This window comes from Dermacentor albipictus, chromosome 5, assembly GCF_038994185.2.
Source record: "Dermacentor albipictus isolate Rhodes 1998 colony chromosome 5, USDA_Dalb.pri_finalv2, whole genome shotgun sequence".
NCBI lineage: Eukaryota > Metazoa > Arthropoda > Arachnida > Ixodida > Ixodidae > Dermacentor > Dermacentor albipictus.
This window is the reverse complement of record NC_091825.1, coordinates 98319077-98339306: the sequence shown is the minus strand read 5'-3', so window position 1 is coordinate 98339306 and position 20230 is coordinate 98319077. Positions and strand designations below refer to the sequence as shown.

Below are 20230 nucleotides of genomic sequence, written 5' to 3'. Positions count from 1 at the left end.
GAAGAAGGCAGCATGAATACAGTGAGAAAACGTTTGAGAAGTATTAGGTGCGCATCTCCCTGCAAATATTTGATAGTAAAGCAACGCCGAACCTATGAAACCCAACACATATGCAACGGATGGTCGTTGTTCAGAAAAGGGCGAGCGTTTCAAGATTTGCTGCTGCGGACATATTGTGAATATTCATGAATTCCTCCGCTGCTTACATGATGTGTTTCAGATCCGCTTCTTGTTTGAAAACTAAGCTCTGGGCTTTTACGTGCCACCATCACGAGCTGAATATGAGGTACGCCGTAGTGGCGGACTAAGGATTAATTTTGACCACCAAGGGTTATTTAACGTTCACCCAAATCTATGTACATGAGCGTTCATGCATTCCGCCCCCAATCCGAACGCGGCCGCCTCGGTCTCGATCGAAGCCGCAACCTCGAGCTCCGCAGACACTAACCTATCGTGGTGGGTATCCACGTATTCTTGTCGCACCTGCATAGTCATTCTTTCTCTTCTCCAGTATTTCGTCGGGCTTATCTTCTTTCAGGAGAAAAGTGGCATAATGTAATTATGACCGTGATAGATATATCAACAAAAGGAGCAGAAACAACTATTTAAGAGCAGATGCTAGCCCACGTTCTTGCCTAATTTGTGGTCGCCGTTAACATATCCTTTCTCATCGCAAATCTTGATTTCATTATTTTTACATGTTATAAATTGCATACTTTCGTTGTGCCTAACATATGAAAGCATCATCAACTATCGAGAATTTCATGAAGGATTGTGCCTTAGCTAACCTTATAGTATATGGTTGAATGCTTCTGAGGAAGTCCACCATGGATGTAGTAGATATATCCTTACATTTCGGGAAGAAGCGTCTACTATCATCGTCAGACAGAAAAGTTACGTTATCACGTTCACGCAAGAGCAGTTCGTTGCGACCCGCGTCACAAATAAGATGCCTAAACAGCAAGCACCACTCGTCTTATATTTCTCTTTACTTTCGAACAGCAGGAAAAGCTTTAGAGTGAGCTTAACTAGACAACGGATCTTTGAGTTGAATAAAATGCTGCAATCCTATCTTAATTCCACCGCATACGTGTATACAGCATAGACGAGGAACTATATGCAAGTCCGTCGCGTGCAACACAAACATACGCAAGTCCGCCATACCCGTATGAACACGCAGTATTAAAGCACCATTCTAAATTTATTCTAAATGTTTTCAAGTGCTTAACGTTAACCCTGGGTGCCGCGATTCGCGTGACTCCAGTTGCGCTTTCGACCCTCTCGACACGCGCGCCGCCTCTCGACGCAAGGCACTTAGCGTTCCAACATTTCGCCGCCTTGGAAGCTTCTGCATGCAGCGTTCAGAGTCGCATCTCCCGCCAAATAGCTGTCATTGAGCGCTCCTATTTTTCCGCCAACAAACGGAAGCCGCGCCGCCGGTATACAGGAGAGAGAGACAGAGAGACTTCAACTCGTGAATAGGTGCACAAACGCGGTGCCGAACCCAAGGATCAGACAGAGAGGCCAAGGCGCCTCGCTTATCGACGCGGCGCGCCTTGTCGCACCGTACAGAAGCAACGACGGAAGGAGCCCGGCGCACCAGAAGAAGTGCGCGGCTTCTGCTGCTGCTGTCGCTACTGGTGTAGACCCCGTCGCTGTGAGATAAGCTGCCACTTTCACCCTCCCCATCGCCATCCGCTGCAATCGCACGCGCGGCAAAGCAAACAAGGCTCCTTCGCAGTGAGAGCTCGGGAAAAAGAAACAAGAAGGAGACCAGAAGATTCCTTCGCACAACCGTCGTCGTCATCGTCGCTTCGAACCACTCGAAAGCCTTCCCGTATGGCATTCGGCGCGCCTCGGGAGTGCTCGCGTAAACGCTTGCCGCCATTTTGATGCGACGCGGCGCGGCAGTTTTCGCGGGGTTGGCAATGAGCGATGGGAACCCGCTGGCGGCGATATCGCCGCTCCGTCTTAGATAACGCGGTCGTAAATTTATGACGAGGATAAGAGAGGCGAGGAATAGATTCATAACGGCCAGGGCACTCAGCTCTGTCCGGCTGACCGTGGCGCGGGGAGAACAGGGAGGGGGGACATTTATTTCGAGAGGATGTCATCAACGATTTGCCAGCTGCGCGGTGTTCGCCGCGAACTCACCCTGAGCCGACGGAGTTGTCTTTGTAATTTGCCTCGAACAATTTTTTATTACTATTTTTTTTATCTTCTTGCTTGGCATTGTGAAATCCTATTTGCCTCTAGCTGTCAGTTTCCTTTATTCATAGCTTACATGCCCGCATGTGACGTCGGCGAATTATGGCGCAGCTAGAAGTTATCGTGTGCAATGGCAAAAACCGAGAGCCAGGTGCGAGAAGGCCATAAGATCTCTCTATGTGCACCGTGCTTGAGCGTCAGCATGCTGTTCATACCTGCCGTATATATACACTCGTGTCCCTCCTGCATGACCGCTGATTATGCCTATAAAAATGCAGTTGGTTAGGCTCAGTGTGTTCTTATTATACCTGCAATATATCTTTCAATGTCGACCAAAACTGCAAACAGACGCAACACAGAATGGAGCATGAAGGTAGTTGCGGGTCTTCAATTGTTTAGTGTTGTGTCTTTTTGTGCTGTTGGTCTTAGATTAGGATGAACCAATATGAGCGACAAACAAAAAATGCTACTGATCTCCCTGCGCGGTTACAGCAATAACACTGTGCGTATCGTTTGCGTTAAGTCGTTTGACGCTCCGGAACCGTTCAAGTTATTGCCCCCTGCGACAGTTGTGGCCAGCGAAACTTATTCAAACTGAGAACTCAACCTAGCATGTTTTTTTTTCCTTTATTATACTTTTTTTAAGTAAGTGAAGCATCTATGACATGCATTCACGACCCATTCGTACTTTCCTGGATGGCATCTAATACCACAAATACAGCATTACTGTCGAATCAGCAGTAACGCAGAAGTTTTTTACGGGATTTCCATGAAAAACATTACAAAATTGCTTGTTCTTTGTAATTCTACAAATGAATTGCGAGAAATAAACTTTCAAGTTTCATCTAAACTTGAGTGATCTTCGGGATTTGCTCCGTGACGGGGGCCCTATTGACGTTCAGTTTCCGTCTAGCATAACTACTTCATGAGAAGGGAGCGAAGCTCATGCTTAAATACTACAGAGTTCTAGCGATCCTTTAACCGTTCATTCTGGGTATAGTTCACTGCTTCCCTCCAGCAACGTTACCTCCAACTCTGCATACAGTCAACTGGACGAGATGAGAGAAAGAGAGAGAGACATGCAGAAAAAGAACAATTCCACTGAACAATCAGGAGTCATTGTACTGAACAATCGCATTCCAACGGTGGAGTAACGAGCTCTCGTTAAGGCCTGTGACGGCTGTCAAAGACAGCCGTCTTTTCTTTTTTTTTAATTTCTGGAAGTAAGAACGTGTGAACATGCGACAAAAACAGCGGCCCTCCATCACCTGGCGCCAAGCTCGAAATCGTCCGTTCTGTTGTCGGCACCCAAACACGCGACGTGGAGGATTACGAGGCAGGAGAGAGAGAGAGAGAGGAAGGAAGGAATCTGGTTGCGCTGTTCCCGGCTTTGTTTAGTCGCGGTGTCGCTGCTACGACCAAGACGTCGGGAGCGCTTCATCAGTCATGTGTACAGCCCGTTCAACGCAGGAGGAAGTGCGACAAAAGTAACATGCCGCGATCTTCTTTCCTTGCCCCGAATGATAGCCCCCTCTGTTCGCTTCATTCATTTTTTTCCTTCTTTTGGCCAGCTCGGGGATAGGCGCGGGTGGAATTCTTGCGTCATCTCTTGGGACTCGCGTTATTGTTCTTGCAACTACCTGCGGGCGGTAGGCGTCGTAGCTACCGCAGTCGCGCATACATAAGCGCCCCGCAATAGTTTCGGCGATTTAGTTTTGCCATCTACAGGGGCTAAAAAACTTTTAGAGTTTTTTGCTGCTGTAAAGGTAGGACCTTTGCAGAACCAGGACCTAAGAAAACCCAAACACCATTCAAATCTAGCAAAAGTATAACGACTATAGTTTACGTTTATATCTGGCCATGAAGAGCACATTCCTACAAAAAATTCTGAAATGTTACTTTAGTAAATAATTAACTAGTATGCAAATTGCTTCATTGGTCATTTGTTTCTTTAATTGCCTATAATTGAATACGCGCTCTAGAGGACATAAAATACACTAGGTTCGCTTTGCTTTAAGTTTCCCATTCTTAAATCACGAATTGAAAATATCAAAATGAGCGTACAAGAAGTGACACGTTGGGCATTGCGCAAATGCAACCGAAGCGGAGCGCAGGTACAGCCGAAATACGAACGCTTACTTTACTTGCGTATAGTCTTCGAGTTTTTCTTTTGCCGGGCTAGAAAAACTGAGGAGTAGCGTTGTCCTCGCCAATCGCATAGGAGAGCCGCTGTTTCTGTTGTAACCTCTGCGAAGTGAGTGAGTGAGTGAATAAACTTTATTGTAGGTCCGGCGAGGACGCGAACTCGTCGCGCACCCGGCTAGTCCCACGTCGGGACCGGCAGGTCTAGCCCACCGGCCCGGTCGCGGGCACGCCGGACAGCCAGGATTTGCTTTTCTAGAGCGGGGCTACGCAGAAGCGAGTCCCACTCCTCCTTGATGAACTTGGGGTATGTCGACCCGCACTCCCAGAGCATGTGGGGTAGAGTGGAGGTCTGGCCGCAGGACGGGCAGGCGTCGTCGCGATACACGTCGGGGTAAGCCTCGTGGAGAGCGGACAGACACGGATATGTGCTGGTCTGTAGGAGCCTAAGCGAAACGGCTTGCGCCCTATTCAACTTGGGGTGAGGGGGTGGAAAGACCCTTCTGGACATGTAGAAATATTTAATAATCTCGTTGTGAGTAGCAGGAGCGTCCCTGTGACCGTAGATAGGAGGGGAGTCAGTGCCCCTTATAGAGGAAGCGCGGTCGGTGAAGTCACGCGCAGCCTCGTGGGCAGACTCATTGAGGTTCGGGGGAGCACCCTCGACCGATCCTATGTGTGCGGGAAACCAGTGAATTGAATGGTTTGCGAGAGCATGTGGACTCGAGCCGCTAAGAAGACGAAGAGCTTCCTTGGCGATGCAACCCTTTTGAAAAGCCCTAACTGCCGTTTTGGAGTCACTATATATTTCGGACCCACGACCGTCTAGCAGGGCGAGGGCGATGGCGACTTGCTCGGCGATTCCGGGGTCTGAAGTGCGAATCGAAGCGCTATTGGAAATGTTTCCGCTCGAGTCGACCACAACGACGGCAAAGGTCTTCCCGTCACTGTACTCCGCAGCGTCGACGAAGCTTGCGCTAATGTCGTGTCGCTTGATCTGTTTGAGGATGGCGGCTGCTCTGGCCTTGCGTCGGCCCTCGTTGTGGACGGGATGGACGTTTCGGGGCACAGGGGCCACTACGAACTTGTCTCGAATGCACCTAGGGATCGGGGTACTGACCATCGAGAATTCCGCAGGGTGGTAACCCAGCTCTTCGAGGATTCGTTTACCTGCCGCTGTGGTGGCCAGGCGACTGAGTTGCGTGCGTTCTTGGGCTTCGGCAAGGCGATGTGAAAACATCGCACTGATGCAAAGCAGTAAAATGTGCGAAACGCAAGGAACTGATTATTATTTCAGGTAGCATATAACCATCTGTACGTTGCATTATGCTTGCATCGTGCGCAATTAAATGACTGCCTCGACACTCCTCTCGTCATCATCATTAATCTTTTTCGTTAACTTCAGCTCAAGTCTCACTGTGACTTCACGTCACTTGTTTAACTATGAGACGCTTTTTCCCACGATGCGCACGGTCATGGAATGGGAATCTGCAATTCAGTGAAAGACGCTCTGAATAATAATAATAATAATAATAATAATAATAATAATAATAATAATAATAATAATAATAATAATAATAATAATAATAATAATAATAATAATAATAAACAATATAATCCGGTATCTATTCAAACAATACTAATTGGAAAATAGAAAAGAGAGTCAATCATATACAACGCAAGCCATGTTTCAGTTTCAGTTTATTATTGTTTCAATACAATGAATGAGTAAGAGACAACATACAGACGAGGGTCACAACGTCAAAGACTACAACGGGCCCCTCGATTTGTTCACCCGTAGGGCAAAGAAACGCTTTGTACCAGCAGGCATTTGGTCTTTGAGGTCATGGCGTAACATGCATATCGGACGTCGTTAACAGAGGTTGGGGTGTTTTAGAGGTATTTATAAGCCGACATTATACGTTAACGTTTTACGCAGGAGCTCATTTATTTATTTATTTTATTTCGCTGAGCAAAGGTTCGCTTGCTGGCCCTATTTTGTTGGTCAGTATGGAAGGGTTATATAAACCCGTTTGCTAGATTAGGCCTACATGTAATCTTCATCTGCGTGTGCGTATATACCATGCGCCACTGCTAGCGTTGGCCAAGCTGTTATAAGAAGAAGAAAAGAAGAAAAATACACGTTGCAATATACGATTATAAGACCTCAAGCGTTCGGTTGGTAGACATGTGACGAACGAGCACAGCAAGTTCTATAATTGTATCTTGCACGGATTTCTTTTTTCTTCGTTTTTGTTTTCTTAACAGCGTGGCTAACGTTGGCAGGGACAAACGGTAAATACTGTACACCGAAGATACTGACTGACCTAGCAGGGAGCAGCAGTTGCGCAATCCTGGTATAGTTAGGTATAGGCAATGCGAAAAGCCCGCTTTAGAGCAACGTCCCATCAGAGCCAAATTAACAGCTTCATTTATAGTCATCTATGCCGCTCCCATCTAGCCGTGCTTCGCGAGATGAATTCGCAACGGTACACCCAGCAAATCTCACCTAAGGGTTCTTCTCGAGCAGTCAGAGCACATATGGCTGTATCGCCTCAGCGGAATTTATATAAAACGACTTTAGCTGACAATTAGAGCAGAACTGTTGTTTAGCTTCTCTGGGGCTGGATAAACACGGTAGTTTGGGGAGGAGCGCACAAAACAGGCGTGTTGGAGAGCGGAAAATAGAGAAAGAGCGACGCTCCCCACTGACGATGATTAATTCCTTCGGCAACGTACGAGAGAGGCAAGTCGTGTCGCATCCTCCTTTGTCGCGGGGCTCGCTGTTGGCCCCAAGGAATGTTGTCTCCCCGAGATGGCATATACGCACTACACGCCCGGAATCGACGGCCGACGTTTCGTGCTTCCGAATGCGTTTATAATAGAGACATCTCGTGACCGGAGTCTATTATGAGAGACCTGCGTGAACGACCGGACCAGAGCGTGACAGCTGCGGGGCACGCCGGCCGGCTGGCGAGCTCGGGAGCGATTCGGAGAGAGATAATCAAAAGAAAAGAGATGGCCGGCGCACAACATAATTACGTACAGTAACATGATTATATCTTAGTGCGAGTATGTTCTGTCACAGTGTGTCCGCTCGACGTTATGCACATCTGTGAAAGAATCGTGCCATATTTGCACGCATGTTTTCCTGAACATTGTGCAAAAAAGGTGAGGCGTGCAGACAGGACACAAGAGAAGTGGACAACGGCGTTCGTGTTGTCCACTTTTCTTCTCTTGCGTCATGTCTGCCCACCTCACCTTTTTTGCATAATGAATACTTACCAACTAGCTCAGCTTTCTGTCGTTGTAATTTTCCTGAACATCAGTGTGATTGTGCCATACGTTATTTGTCAGTCGGACATTAGTCTGCATCTTTGGACTTGGCGTCGTTATTGTGACGTGTACTTGTCTGTGGAAACGCCCGTACACGAATCTATCTTTCAGTGCTTATTTTAATTACATGCACTACTTCTGCAATAGAAGCGACAAAGAGTAGGTGGCACTAAATACTTAACGTGCTTACATCTCGTTATTCGCTTGACTAACTAAGAAACTCGAGCACTTTGCAAGTATGCCGAACATCTAGGGAAAAAGCATATCTTTGAACCTATCCAGCGCTTGGCAAATTAACGTCTGCGGGACCTTTAACATTTTTTTTTATTGACACGGACTTGAAGGAGAGGTTGGTGCAAGTAGGATGTGGTACCAGCTACTATTCTTCCCAGTGTAAACAAAAGTAACAGCATGAAAAACAGTGAAGGCAGTCAGATATCGTGACGTTCTGCAAAATAGTGAATGAAGGCACACACGAGCATGAAAGGACAATCAGGAACACACACACTTCAGCAAACAAGTGGAAGTGCCTCTTGATACTCGACATTACCCTTACAAAAATTTTTAATGTGTTTTTTTAGAAAGTCTTTTGAACTTTCTCTATAGAACTCTATTGTGTTTATTTTGATTGCCTATAGAATTTTCCTATAGAGTTTCAAAAGTTATTTGGCCACCGCATTCTTATAGGAACTCTAAAGACACATTTCTATAGAACATTTCTATCGAGTTGCTTTAGAGATGCTAAAGACAAATTTCTATAGAATATTTCTATCGAGTTGCTTTAGAGATGCTAAAGACAAATTTCTATAGAATATTTCTATCGAGTTCCTTTAGAGATGCTAAAGACAAATTTCTATAGAATATTTCTAACGAGTTTCTTTAGAGATGTTAAAGGCAAATTTCTATAGAATATTTCTATCGAGTTGCTTTAGAGATGCTAAAGACAAATTTCTATAGAATATTTCTATCGAGTTCCTTTAGAGATGCTAAAGACAAATTTCTATAGAATATTTCTATCGAGTTTCTTTAGAGATGCTAAAGGCAAATTTCTATAGAATATTTCTATCGAGTTGCTTTAGAGATGCTAAAGGCAAATTTCTATAGAATATTTCTATCGCATTGCTTTAGAGATGCTAAAGACAAAAATTCTATAGAATATTTCTATGCAGTTGCTTTCGAGTCCCTACAAGCAAATGCCTATAAAAGCTAGGCCGATGTGTGTAAAGTACTTGCCATTTACCAAAGTTCTACTGTAGGCAATAAGGACTACAGTAAATGCAGTGGCAAAATAATTGGTGCTACAACCACAAAGTATTCAGTTTGAAATGTTTATTGCACTTCAGACTAGATACATGCTTCATATATGTGACATACACACTTCAGACTAGAACTTGCAACACACAAACTGTAGCTGCCAACATGCTTCTCAGGTCAAGCTGGTGGTGTAAACACACGAAACATGAGGTAAAAGAATCAGTGGCAGACTTGACTACAGTTGACACCTCGCAATAACAGGCTTGACTAGGACAAGAAACCATACCATTAAAACTGCAAAAGGAGTGCCTGTTCCAGCAGTGCACATTAAATGTTTGGATACTAAAGCCTGAAAATAGACTGATATGAATGTGCACTCCAATGTTGTGTCAGCCTGACGAAACGACACAACATTTTAGTCTGAGCAAAAATAACACTGGCAGTCGCTGCAAAAATGTGGCAAATAATGGCTTTCACAGATAAGTACACCATATACCGAAACCACACGGCATTTTAGTCTATGTTTATGTGTAAAATTAGCACTGGTAGGCCCTGCAAAAATGTGGCAAACAGGGGTTATCATAGAGCAGTACAGCATATATCGTAAAAAGTTTAAAAGCTTGTATTTCGTTGTAAGGGAAACAATTTTGAGATCAGAGCCAATATTCTAATTAGGGTGAGAAATACAAACCAGACCGACACACGCAATGACTAAAAAAGATTTAGCTCAGGAGCTCCTATGTAATGCACATGAACAGTAAAATCGTTTTTCTCGGCAACTATGCAACCAAATTTGATGAGGTTTGATACATTTAAAAATGTTTAAATAATAGTTTTTACATTAACACCATCAATCTTTATTAAAATTTTCTGAAAATAGCAAAACATGAAGGAAAAGGACTTAGTTTGCAACTGTAAATAAAAAAAAAGAGCTAGCACAAATTCGTTAATCCTGTAAATTTTCCTACTCAAATACATCCAAAATACAGAAATACTTTTGAGACAACCACAGCACTAATTTGAATTAAGTTTGCGGCATTTGAGAATTCTACGTGTTGCAGAAAGAACTATTTGGCAGGTTTAAGAAAAATAACACCACGAAGCTTACTAATGCCCGTCTCTGTGCCAGAAAGAGATATCATAGTTCTGCAGACTCCATCTGCTATGTCTAAAGTCAACAAACTGTATATATGAATTTACAGCTTACATGAAATTGTTGCAACGTTTGAGAGTTTCGCGCATCTACTCATAAATTAGTGATTGTATATTAGAGCAGCATATGGTATCTCTAATTTGACAGATTAAATTATGGTATTAGGTCCAACAGAAATGTGATCTCATTTTTTGTTATATAAGATTTGTTAACCTTACTGCTCTGTTTCTTCAAAATTTACAGTTTCCATGAATTCGTGCTACCTGAATTATGTTTTTTCAAATAATGTTTACTTTGATGCAACAATATTTCTTTATTTTACCTGACTCCTTGCTAAAAAAACTGCACAGTATTCATGAGATATGAATAAATAAATATTAAGTGAATAAGTAAACAAACAAATATTGCGGTTTGTCTTAGCATTCCACCACCAGCATGAACTGTAGGGAGCTTTGGCTACTGCCCACATGGTTGCAAGTTCATTCTTACATGACCACCTGCTATTTCACTTCCCAGGAATGGAGCGAGGAAAGGCTAGTTTTTGGCCTCATTTGGTCCGTCTAGTAACGGCGACGGTGGAGCCTGGAAAATAAAATTGAAATTAATTTTCAAAAGGTGTAATGAACATTCAGTCATAATGTATTAGCAGGCACAAACATGCCACAAATATCTATATAGTTGTAGCATTATGCTAAGTTTCATTTCAGTATTTCAGAAAAAAATTATAACAGAAAGGTGGCAGAACGCCCCACCTACCCACCACTCTGCCAAACAGTGGCAGTTCTTTTGAGAATCACTTTTGAGAATATTTTTACTTTCCCAAGATTCAGTGACATCAGCACTGGGCCAATGTGCCTGGCAGTAGAATATCATTGCTGATGGCAAAAAGCATCTCCGAACGACAACAGCCTAGTCACACATTAATCTCATCTTGCAATGACAACACATTCCCATTTATAACATAAGCAAGCAGGAACACCCATGAGCTAAGTCCTATACAGATGTCACACTATGCATAGAAAATTTTTTTTTTTAAAAGAAGGGAATGACCTACTGGCTTCTATTGCTGAGCGGTAGACAAAATTAATATTCCATCCGCTATTAGCCATAGTTGGTATGTACTATGCTTAATATGCGAATCATAAATTTCTCACATGGAGCCTGGGCAATCATGACGATGCATCTAAGTATGCATTGTATGGGGAACAATAATGTTTTAAGTTGTTTTCGCAAACTATGATGGATAACTGTCAATTTGTGGTATTTGGAACACAGTCGCGGTGTCACTGTCAGATACAATGGACACAGTATATTCGTGCTTTTTGAGTTATTGAAACAATTAGTTTCTAATCTAGTATGGGTATGTACACTGATATGTATCCTAAACGCAATGATAAGACTGCCCAATTGCAATTGAAAAGTTAATTCAGTTTTAATTAAAAAGGGTCCTTCTTGCAACCTGGCATGTGAAAAACAGAAAACAAAAATTATACTAATGAATTAACTTTGAAAATTGATTGCATAACTGCTCTATAGGTTAAGCAGAAAATTTAACAAGAAATAACGCGCCTAAAACTAGTTGCAACAAACAAATTTGTTACTACGAAGGTTGCGGACAATTCAGTAAACAGATTGTGACCCAGTCTTTTTATGTGGCATTCCTCAGCGATGTTGTTGGTCAATTGGTTGCCGCAGCTGAACAAAACAGATGAACAGTCTAAATCTGGCGCGCAGCCCCAGTCCCATCGGTGCATGGTCAAGTGGGATGAACATACTGATCCGGGGAGTGAATTGTGGTGCTGTCTTAGGTACGTGTTGAGGCACCGGCCAATCTGTTGCATGTACATTTGACCAAATATACACATGATCACAAGAATAGACTACACTACCCCTGACAGACAAGACAAATTTAGTGGTATCTAAGCAAGCCTTTCTTGTCAGGGTGCCATATGCACAGAAGTGTGCAAGAGAATTGAGAAAGGCAAGCAGGCAAGGGAGGCTTGCTCGGTGAAAGATACCACCAAATTTGTCGTGTGTCACAGGCAGTGAGTGCACTGTATCCCTTTCACATGTGGTCAAGCGTACATAGGGCAAACTGGCCGGTATCTTATGTGTATAAGAGATCACTATATTTCATTTAAAAGACCAGTATGGTCATCCAACTTGGCCGTACATTTCCACAACGGGGCTTCATGTTGGATTACAATCGTTCATCTGTTTTCATCCACTGTAAAAACTGACAAGTGAAATCAATGAGGCATACCACATATATAGTAAGAGATGTGGGTGAGCCCCCATATTTAATGCAACAAACAAAAAAGGCATCCTGTGTAGGTCACAAGGTATCCATATCAGTCTGTGCCTATGTACTACAGAAGTAAATGCAGCTTAGTAAATACTGACCTTCATATTAATTTTCAAGAAATTAAAGCTCACCAAATGTGTATTTTGCAGTGGCTGTTACTATGGGAACAGAGAAGTAACTGTAAAGATATCAATGATAAACAAAGATGTGCACACTACGTGCTTAGACCTGTGACATATTTAGTCCACTACCCTTCGAATTCCTACATGCACAGAAAACTGCACGAGATTGTAGCACACACAGAAAAAAATTATGCAAATAGGGGTACAGCATAGGAAATAGTTTTCAAAGAATAAAACCCCAATAAAAAGTCATAAATACACTATGTACAAAGCAAAAAATATATGTAACTTGCAGGTAAGCAACTTACGCAAAAGAAATACTAAACATCAGGAATGGTTGGGTATAGTTTTATACACAACACAATCATGTGGGCATAATGGCTATGCACACTAATAGGTAGCAAGTTCAATAAGGTTGCATAAATATTTAGTCTCTTTAGTATGCTGCATTAAGTAATGTGTTGACAAACTTCACCATGAATGACACCAAGCACCCTTTTTGGAACACGTACATTTCATACACACCTGTCATGACCATCCAGATCACACGCCATGCTGCTGCAGCCATATATCCACAGGGTCTGCATTTCTTGGGGCTCCTCGATCTTGTAGTTTATGTTGTGGGTCACGGCCTCGCCACTACAAAATCAATTCTATGTTAGCTTATAGCAGTGTCACAATAAAGCTGTGATATCGTGAAAACATGCAATCAGCACTTAAAATTTTGATTCACGAAAACAATGTCTGCACTAATGTGGAAAGAGAGCAAATGCTTGAAATCATCGAATGTCATGACAATGCGAACCTCTACATCGAATCGCACCGCAGCAGCAGATTACAATCTAAACTTAATGTTTTTTTTCCATTACTTAGTATAGGCAACGTTCCCCTGTAATGCTTAGTTAAGTCAGTTATGTCAACACATCTTGCCTTGGAAATAAAGCTGTACTAGTAGCATGCTGTGATTGGCTTACATTTTTTTCTTAGAACTGTTCGTTAGCCAAAAACCTCGTAAGCAGAGATTGTGCACAACGTCGAAGCATTTATAAGTGAGGAAACGTCATTGAAGAAAGAATCGATGAAGAGGTAGACGGGTCGTTACTATGCAACTTTAGCAGACAAGCGGGAGCTCACGCACAACTGCACAAGGCGAACACGATTTCCGAAAATTTTCTCTGGGGAAGCAAACGCTTATCAGGATTATCAATTCCGCACTGTGGCAATAGAGTTGCGTACACAATTCTTACAACCAGCGCGTAGCAAGTATCAGCACAGGGTTCACTGTTGTCGTGGGTGTTCCACTTACTACGTTCGCAAGGCACTCTATACACACACGGGAAGCACGCACAACACGGATGAACGCATGTGTAGTTGGCGAGCACGATTGCTTACCGTTTCAACAGTACGACGAGGTCGAAAGGCACTCTCCAAGTTTCCAGTGATGCGTCTGCGATGTTACTTGCAGCAAACAAGCCACTGGGTAGTGGACGAGCTGAGGCGCGCTAATAATACGCATTACTTCTTTGCGCCGTCCACCAAACTTTCCACGAACACAAGCGGAGACAAAGGGAACGCACTCCATGGCATGAAAATCGTTGGTCCACATTTAGCCGGCGCGCCACGCATACGGCGTGCTTACAGCGAGACTCAAGCCATCTTATGGCACTTTCGTGCTCGCGAACTACGTCTCATTTCATTACAGCAAACCTAATAACACACGATCAAACAAACACATCGACGCAGCTCGCACGACAACCGTTGAAGACGGAGCAATAACAACACGCCGTATCTTCGTATTCTACCTGTCGCGTTGAATACGAAAATACCGGCGCCGCCAGCGCCGTCTGTATAATAGTGCGGCTGCTGTGGCCTCCGTGATTCCCACAATAATACCCACTACAGCAGGTTTTGTGCTGTTTTGAGCCGGCCTTTGAGCCGAACTACATACATATGTTGCTAGACAAGAAGAAACATTGACATACTCATATTGTGTGCTATAGTTTAGGGTAGAAATAAATTACATGCAGTATTCTTGCTTTTGAATCGCTTATGCCACATGTAGTCAGCAAAAAGCATGGCCTTCAAGATCTCGACAATTTACCCTGTGTAAGCTATCGCTGCGGTGTGATTTTAACGATTTCAACCTCGGTCACTGGCCTTAAAACCCTAACTGACTTTATGCGCAGCCGTTACCTGCAGTGCCTGGCGCCCTCACTTTGTTTCTCATTGAAGTAGCTTCCTGCTGTCGTTTAAATGTAGCCCAGAAATTGTCGACACAACCTCGGAGGTACACGTGTGCAGTGTGTGATGTTTCCGTGCGCTTGTGTCCGTCGCACAGCAACGTATTTACGATGATGTTTAATTTTACCCGTGAGGCACAGGTTACGCTTATGTGTTCCCTATCTTGCTTTCGTGGCGATGCGCTTATCATGCGCGGATCGCGCTCATGTGGTCTGTGACTTTTCAAGATTCCTTGAAAAAAAAAAATCGTTTCTGCAGCGTGCATTTGTCGCATTTGAGTGGTATGTGCCAGAAATGTGCGGCGGCGTTCGATATGTTTCCGCCCCAAGTGCTGCAGTCACTGCATGCCAGCAAATAGATATGACGCGATTGCTAAGGCGCAGTTTTGCCTAGTGTTTCTTGGTATACATCTTTGTGATTTACCTGCATATGCGATATAAACCACAATGCGCGCTTCCGTTATATTTCTTTGGTTTTCCTAATTTCGATTAGTGTGATGTTTGCCTTGGTCAATGAGTGTCTTTTTAACGATGCTCTTACTTGATAGTGAAAAACCTTTGAAATGCCGATTGCAAGAACCAGCGTCTTCCAGTGCCTTCCAGTGTGAAACCAGCGCGTTTTTCTTTTTTCTTTTTTCTTTCTTTTTTTTTAAGCACTGGATCGCACTGGGTACGCTGGCGCTCGCTGGGACTCACTCGAGACCAGTGAGAACGCTGGATAAGAGCTGGGTCACACTGGAAGAGACGCTCGCATTGGAAACGGCGCTGGTTGTGTTTGTGCCGCGCTGGCTCCAGCACGCAAGGACGAGCGCTGCTGAATATTAAATGCTTTATACGATTTCATGGCTTGATACTAGTATCTTGTCCTAAATAACGCTATATCTTAGGGTCATAGAACTATTTCGTGTCGCAGCATGGAATAAAGGTGCGTGAGCTGCCTTGTTTATTCCTGCACATGTGACACTGAAAATCACTTTCGTTTTTTGCATTTTGCTTTTTGACAGGGCGGACAGCTAAATTCTTCAACGAAACCACGTAAACGCAGAGGACGCCGCTTTTTTAGTAGTTCGCACGTAACATATGACTGGGAGTTATCGCCATTGTCGCAGTGTTGTGGAGTGGACATGAAATCCAGAAGTCGTTCAGACGCGCTCGAACGGACCCCGAGTTCGAAGCCTACCGCTGCTTGATATTATCGCACCGATAACAAGGCTGAGGCGATTCGTGCGCTTCCACTTTCCCTATTGTACTAAAAAGAGTTCTGAGGCTCAAATACACACATTTTAGCTTTCGCCAGCTACCCGCGCCGAGATCAGCCCCATCGAAGCTTAGGCATAGCGTGTCCGCCGAGTCCGTCTGCACGCTATCGGCGCGTCTAACCTCAAGAATCAAGAAGTCTAAAAAGGATAAATTACTTTATATTTCCGATTTCGCATCGGTGCTTTTAAATAAACAATTTTTTCATGTCTACAGTGCCAGCACAAGAAGTGAGGAGCGCCGATGTGACGCATCATAAACGCAGGTATATGTGCTGTCGCCGAAGGCTCCCAGCACTAGCCTGCGTTTCTCTGACGAATATATATGGCTAGACAGACGTGTAGACTGAAAGGCATCACTGAACTAAGAAAACATTGCATACCCCTCGCGTGAAGAACAAGAAACGGCTATCGAAATCGGCAGTAACAGCTCATTCATGCAGCGCCCCGGGTCGGTGGTTCATTTAGGACTTTTTTCGAAGCTAAAATACCAATCGCAGTCCATGTTATGGCACTTCCGAGCACACTATTGAACACGGAGAGCAAATTTTTCTTTGTGGTACAGGCGTGAGTTTTAGTTGCTGGCCGATAGCGCATCTACCACGTCTGTGCAAGACTCCTCTCTGTGAAACTAAAACTGCTTCTCGATTTTGATGAGCTAAATTATCCGCCCATGTCCCTATGCTGACGTGGCGTAGCGGTAATGAGCCGGGCTGCGGATCTGCAGGTACGACGATCGAATCCTGATCAGAGCACTTCTGTTTTTACATGTTCATTTTTTCGATTTATATTGTACTAAAACGCTATCTGTTGCTTTCTGTATTAAAAAAAAAGACATACGGTGTCCAGGCACCGCGTATTTAACGCGCTAGAGCTGTTTTTCGCACCAGTAACCAGCGCCTCCCAGTACGCCGCGCTTGCCCAGCGCCCCATGCATCCAGCGCGCGGCACTGGACCCATAATCCGGCGATGCACTGGGTACTGTTTATAGAGTGAAAATATAGAGCCGTTCTTAGACAGGCCGCACTTTAGCTTGTTTAATTTCCTATAAACGTTCCTTTACAGAACTCAGTACGTATGCCATATGATGGCGCACTTTTAGAACGGGAATGGAGAGCCAGTCTAGAGACAGGCCGCATTAGAAGTTCTGAAAACGTTCTATAAATTTTTCTATAGAATTTGGTACATAAGATGTCAACACGACCTCTATAGAACTTTTATGGAGGATGTAGAGCCATTCTGTAGACAGACCGCATTAGAAGTTCTGAAAAGGTTCTATTAACATTTTTCTGTAGGATTTGGCACATAAGATGTTAATACGACCTCTATAGAACGTTTCCGAAAACGTTCTATAAAATATTTTCTATAGAATTTGGTACATAAAATGTCAATACGACCTCTATAGAACATTTATGGAGGGTGAATGGAGAGTCAGTCTATAGACAAGTCGCATTAGAAGTGTTAAAAACTTTCTATAGACATTATTTTATAGAATATTGTACATATGATGACAATAAACCCTCTATAGACTGCTTATAGAGCGTGAATGGAGAGTCAGTCTATAGACAAGCCGCATTAGAAGTGTTAAAAACTTTCTATAGACATTATTTTATAGAATTTAGTACATATGATATCAATACAATCTCTATAGAACATTTATAGAGAACGAATGGAGAGCCATTCTATAGACAAGTCGCGTTAGAAGTTTTAAAGACATTCTATCAAAATTACTTTATAGAATTCAGTGCATAGGACGTCAATACACCCTCTATAGAACATCTATTGTGTGTGAAATGACTTGTTTCTATAGAAAGGTTTCTATAGACTTCTTATAGAGATTCTATGCAGACGACTCTATAGCTCGCGAGTTCCTATAGAGTCCCTTTTGACTCCATAGGAACTCATTAGGAGTTCTAAAGGAACTCTAAATCCATTTTCATAAGGGTACAGGTCACAACGGTTGTACAATCGGCTGAATTTCGTGCGCATCTACGGAAAGACCAATTCATTTAACTACTCCGTTCTTCCAAGAGCACTTCGCCTTTGGAACGACCTTTTTAACGCCGTAGCTTGTCAGAGTGACCAAGAAAATTTCTGGCTTCTTCTAACAACGCATTTTTCAAACTCTACATAACCTAACGTAGTAGATTATGCAAAAAAAAAAGAGGTGAGGCATGCAGACAGGACACAAGAGTAGAGAAGTGGACAACATGAACGTTGTCAACTTCTCTACTCTTGTGTCCTGTCTGCACGCCTCACCTCTTTTTTTTTTTTGCATAATGAATCCTTACCAACTAGCTCAACTATCTGACGTTCTAACGTATTATTTTTTCTTGCCTTGCCAGTTATATTAATGTGTAACTATCCGTTAAATACTGTTTTGCTATAGCCTAATTATGTCCCGCTCGCTCTCTAATTCTGTTGGTTATATTTTACTGTGTGAAAGTTTATTGTTCAATGACCTGTCGCGTTCGGAAGCATACGGTTTGTCCATTTTACAATTGTAACACCACATTACTGTATGTTAACGCATTTCTTAGGCTGTATATTTTGCATATGTATTCACATATGTACTCTAATTACTGTATGTTATAATCTTTGAGTGTGCTCTCGGTCCCCCCTTACACAATGCCTGTAGGGACCTGTAAGGTATCTTTAAATAAATAAATAAATAAATAAATAAATAAATAAATAAATAAATAAATAAATAAATAAATAAATAAAATACTTCAAGAACTTAGAACCAAAGAAAGTTTTGCTAGGTGGTATGAATTCATCATGAAAGAAGGTAAGGCGTGCAGACACGGACACAAGAGAAGCGAACCAAACAGCACAAATGCCCTGTTGTTATTGTTGTCTGGTTGTCTTCTCTTGTGTCCGCGTCGGCACGCCTTACGTTCTTTCAAGATAGAGGAGGAGGAGGAACTAAAGAGAGAAGACAGGGTTATTAACCAGAAATGCGTCTGGTTGGCTACCCTACTCTGGGGGACGTGAAAGAAGGAATGGAAAGGTAATATAGAGAGAGGGAAGGGAGGGGGAGGAAAGCCGCGGTGAGTTCGCACACGCACGCGGAGGGCGTGTTACACTTCCGTAATACGTGAAGGTGAAAGCCTGCTGCACAGTTCGTAATGCGCCGTCTCGCATGGTCACGTCGCTGCTTTCGTAGTTCGGCTCCTTCGGCTCGTGTTCGACGCTTTGCTGCGACTTCGCGCGCTCGTATAGCGGGCTCAGACTCGTCCCGACATTTCTCTTCGACTTTACGTTGCACCCTCTCAGCAGGGAATTGAAACGTATGCTCTTTTGTGTGTTGTATGGGTGATTTCAGAGAAAAACAGGCTTTAATAATATGCTGGAGATGTTAGCCTGGCTGCTCGCCTGACATGCAACCCCAGATCCTGGGGTGATTTCAATGAATGTACGGACTGTTCGCTTCACTTTGCTGAGCGTTTGTAGCCTCTGCAGCCTTACGGAGGTATGAGCCATTGCATTTCTTGCTTGCTTCCGGGGGTATGAGTTACTGAGAAAGTCGCGTGATTTTTTTTTTTTTCAGTTCTCGTCTAGACGCCACATTTCCGTACGTTGCATGCGTGATTTTAAAAAAAATATATGCACTGCATGCTTTATTTTGATGAGTGCTGGTATCCTCATGCATTACGAGAGGAATGAGCCGCTGCATTTTTTTCTTGCTTAGGGGGGTATGAGCCATTGCTGATGATGATAGCTTTTGCACCTTTGTACCGCACGACGCGTTTATTTTATTTATTTATTTTTTTAGGGCCATCGCGTGTGCGAGTCAATTAAGGCTTTGCCCTTAAAACATCCAGAGAAGTGGCAAGTGTTGCAGGCGAGACGGCTGACGTATCTGCACATAGCCACATTACACCCCACATAACAAATTCAAACGTGTACAACCCATATTAGATCCATGGTATCTAAGCGATTATGTGCTCAGCATTTAGTATATGAGCCTCACATTATTGTACCTTATAACAAGATTTCTAAACTCACAAGTGTTCTCTCATGTAGCTCAATCGTTCGCCATAGACCAAGTATTATTCTTTCAGAGCTACCAGTCCGCGGTCTCGCAACGTTAAATCAGCGACCATCTTGCCGCCGTTATATTGCACAACCAGGGCCTACCCAATGAAAATTATTTCGCCAGACACGGGGTAGAGTGGCGCTTTTGTCGCATATACTTCCCTAATTTATGACGT

At 43.4% G+C, this 20230-nt stretch overlaps 1 protein-coding gene and 1 long non-coding RNA gene across 2 annotated transcripts in view; one reads left to right on the top strand and one right to left on the bottom strand.

The window, feature by feature from the left end:
* The window catches only part of LOC135917274 (uncharacterized), an 81851-nt gene that overhangs the window by 46198 nt on the left and 15423 nt on the right, over positions 1–20230 (top strand). The gene's annotated exons all lie outside the window — the stretch shown is intronic.
* LOC135917269 (uncharacterized) lies at positions 10400–14262 on the bottom strand. The gene is made up of 3 exons (XR_010569243.2): positions 13913–14262; positions 13046–13159; positions 10400–10675 (listed from the first exon to the last, which is right to left on the bottom strand). It is a non-coding gene; the product is annotated as an uncharacterized lncRNA (long non-coding RNA).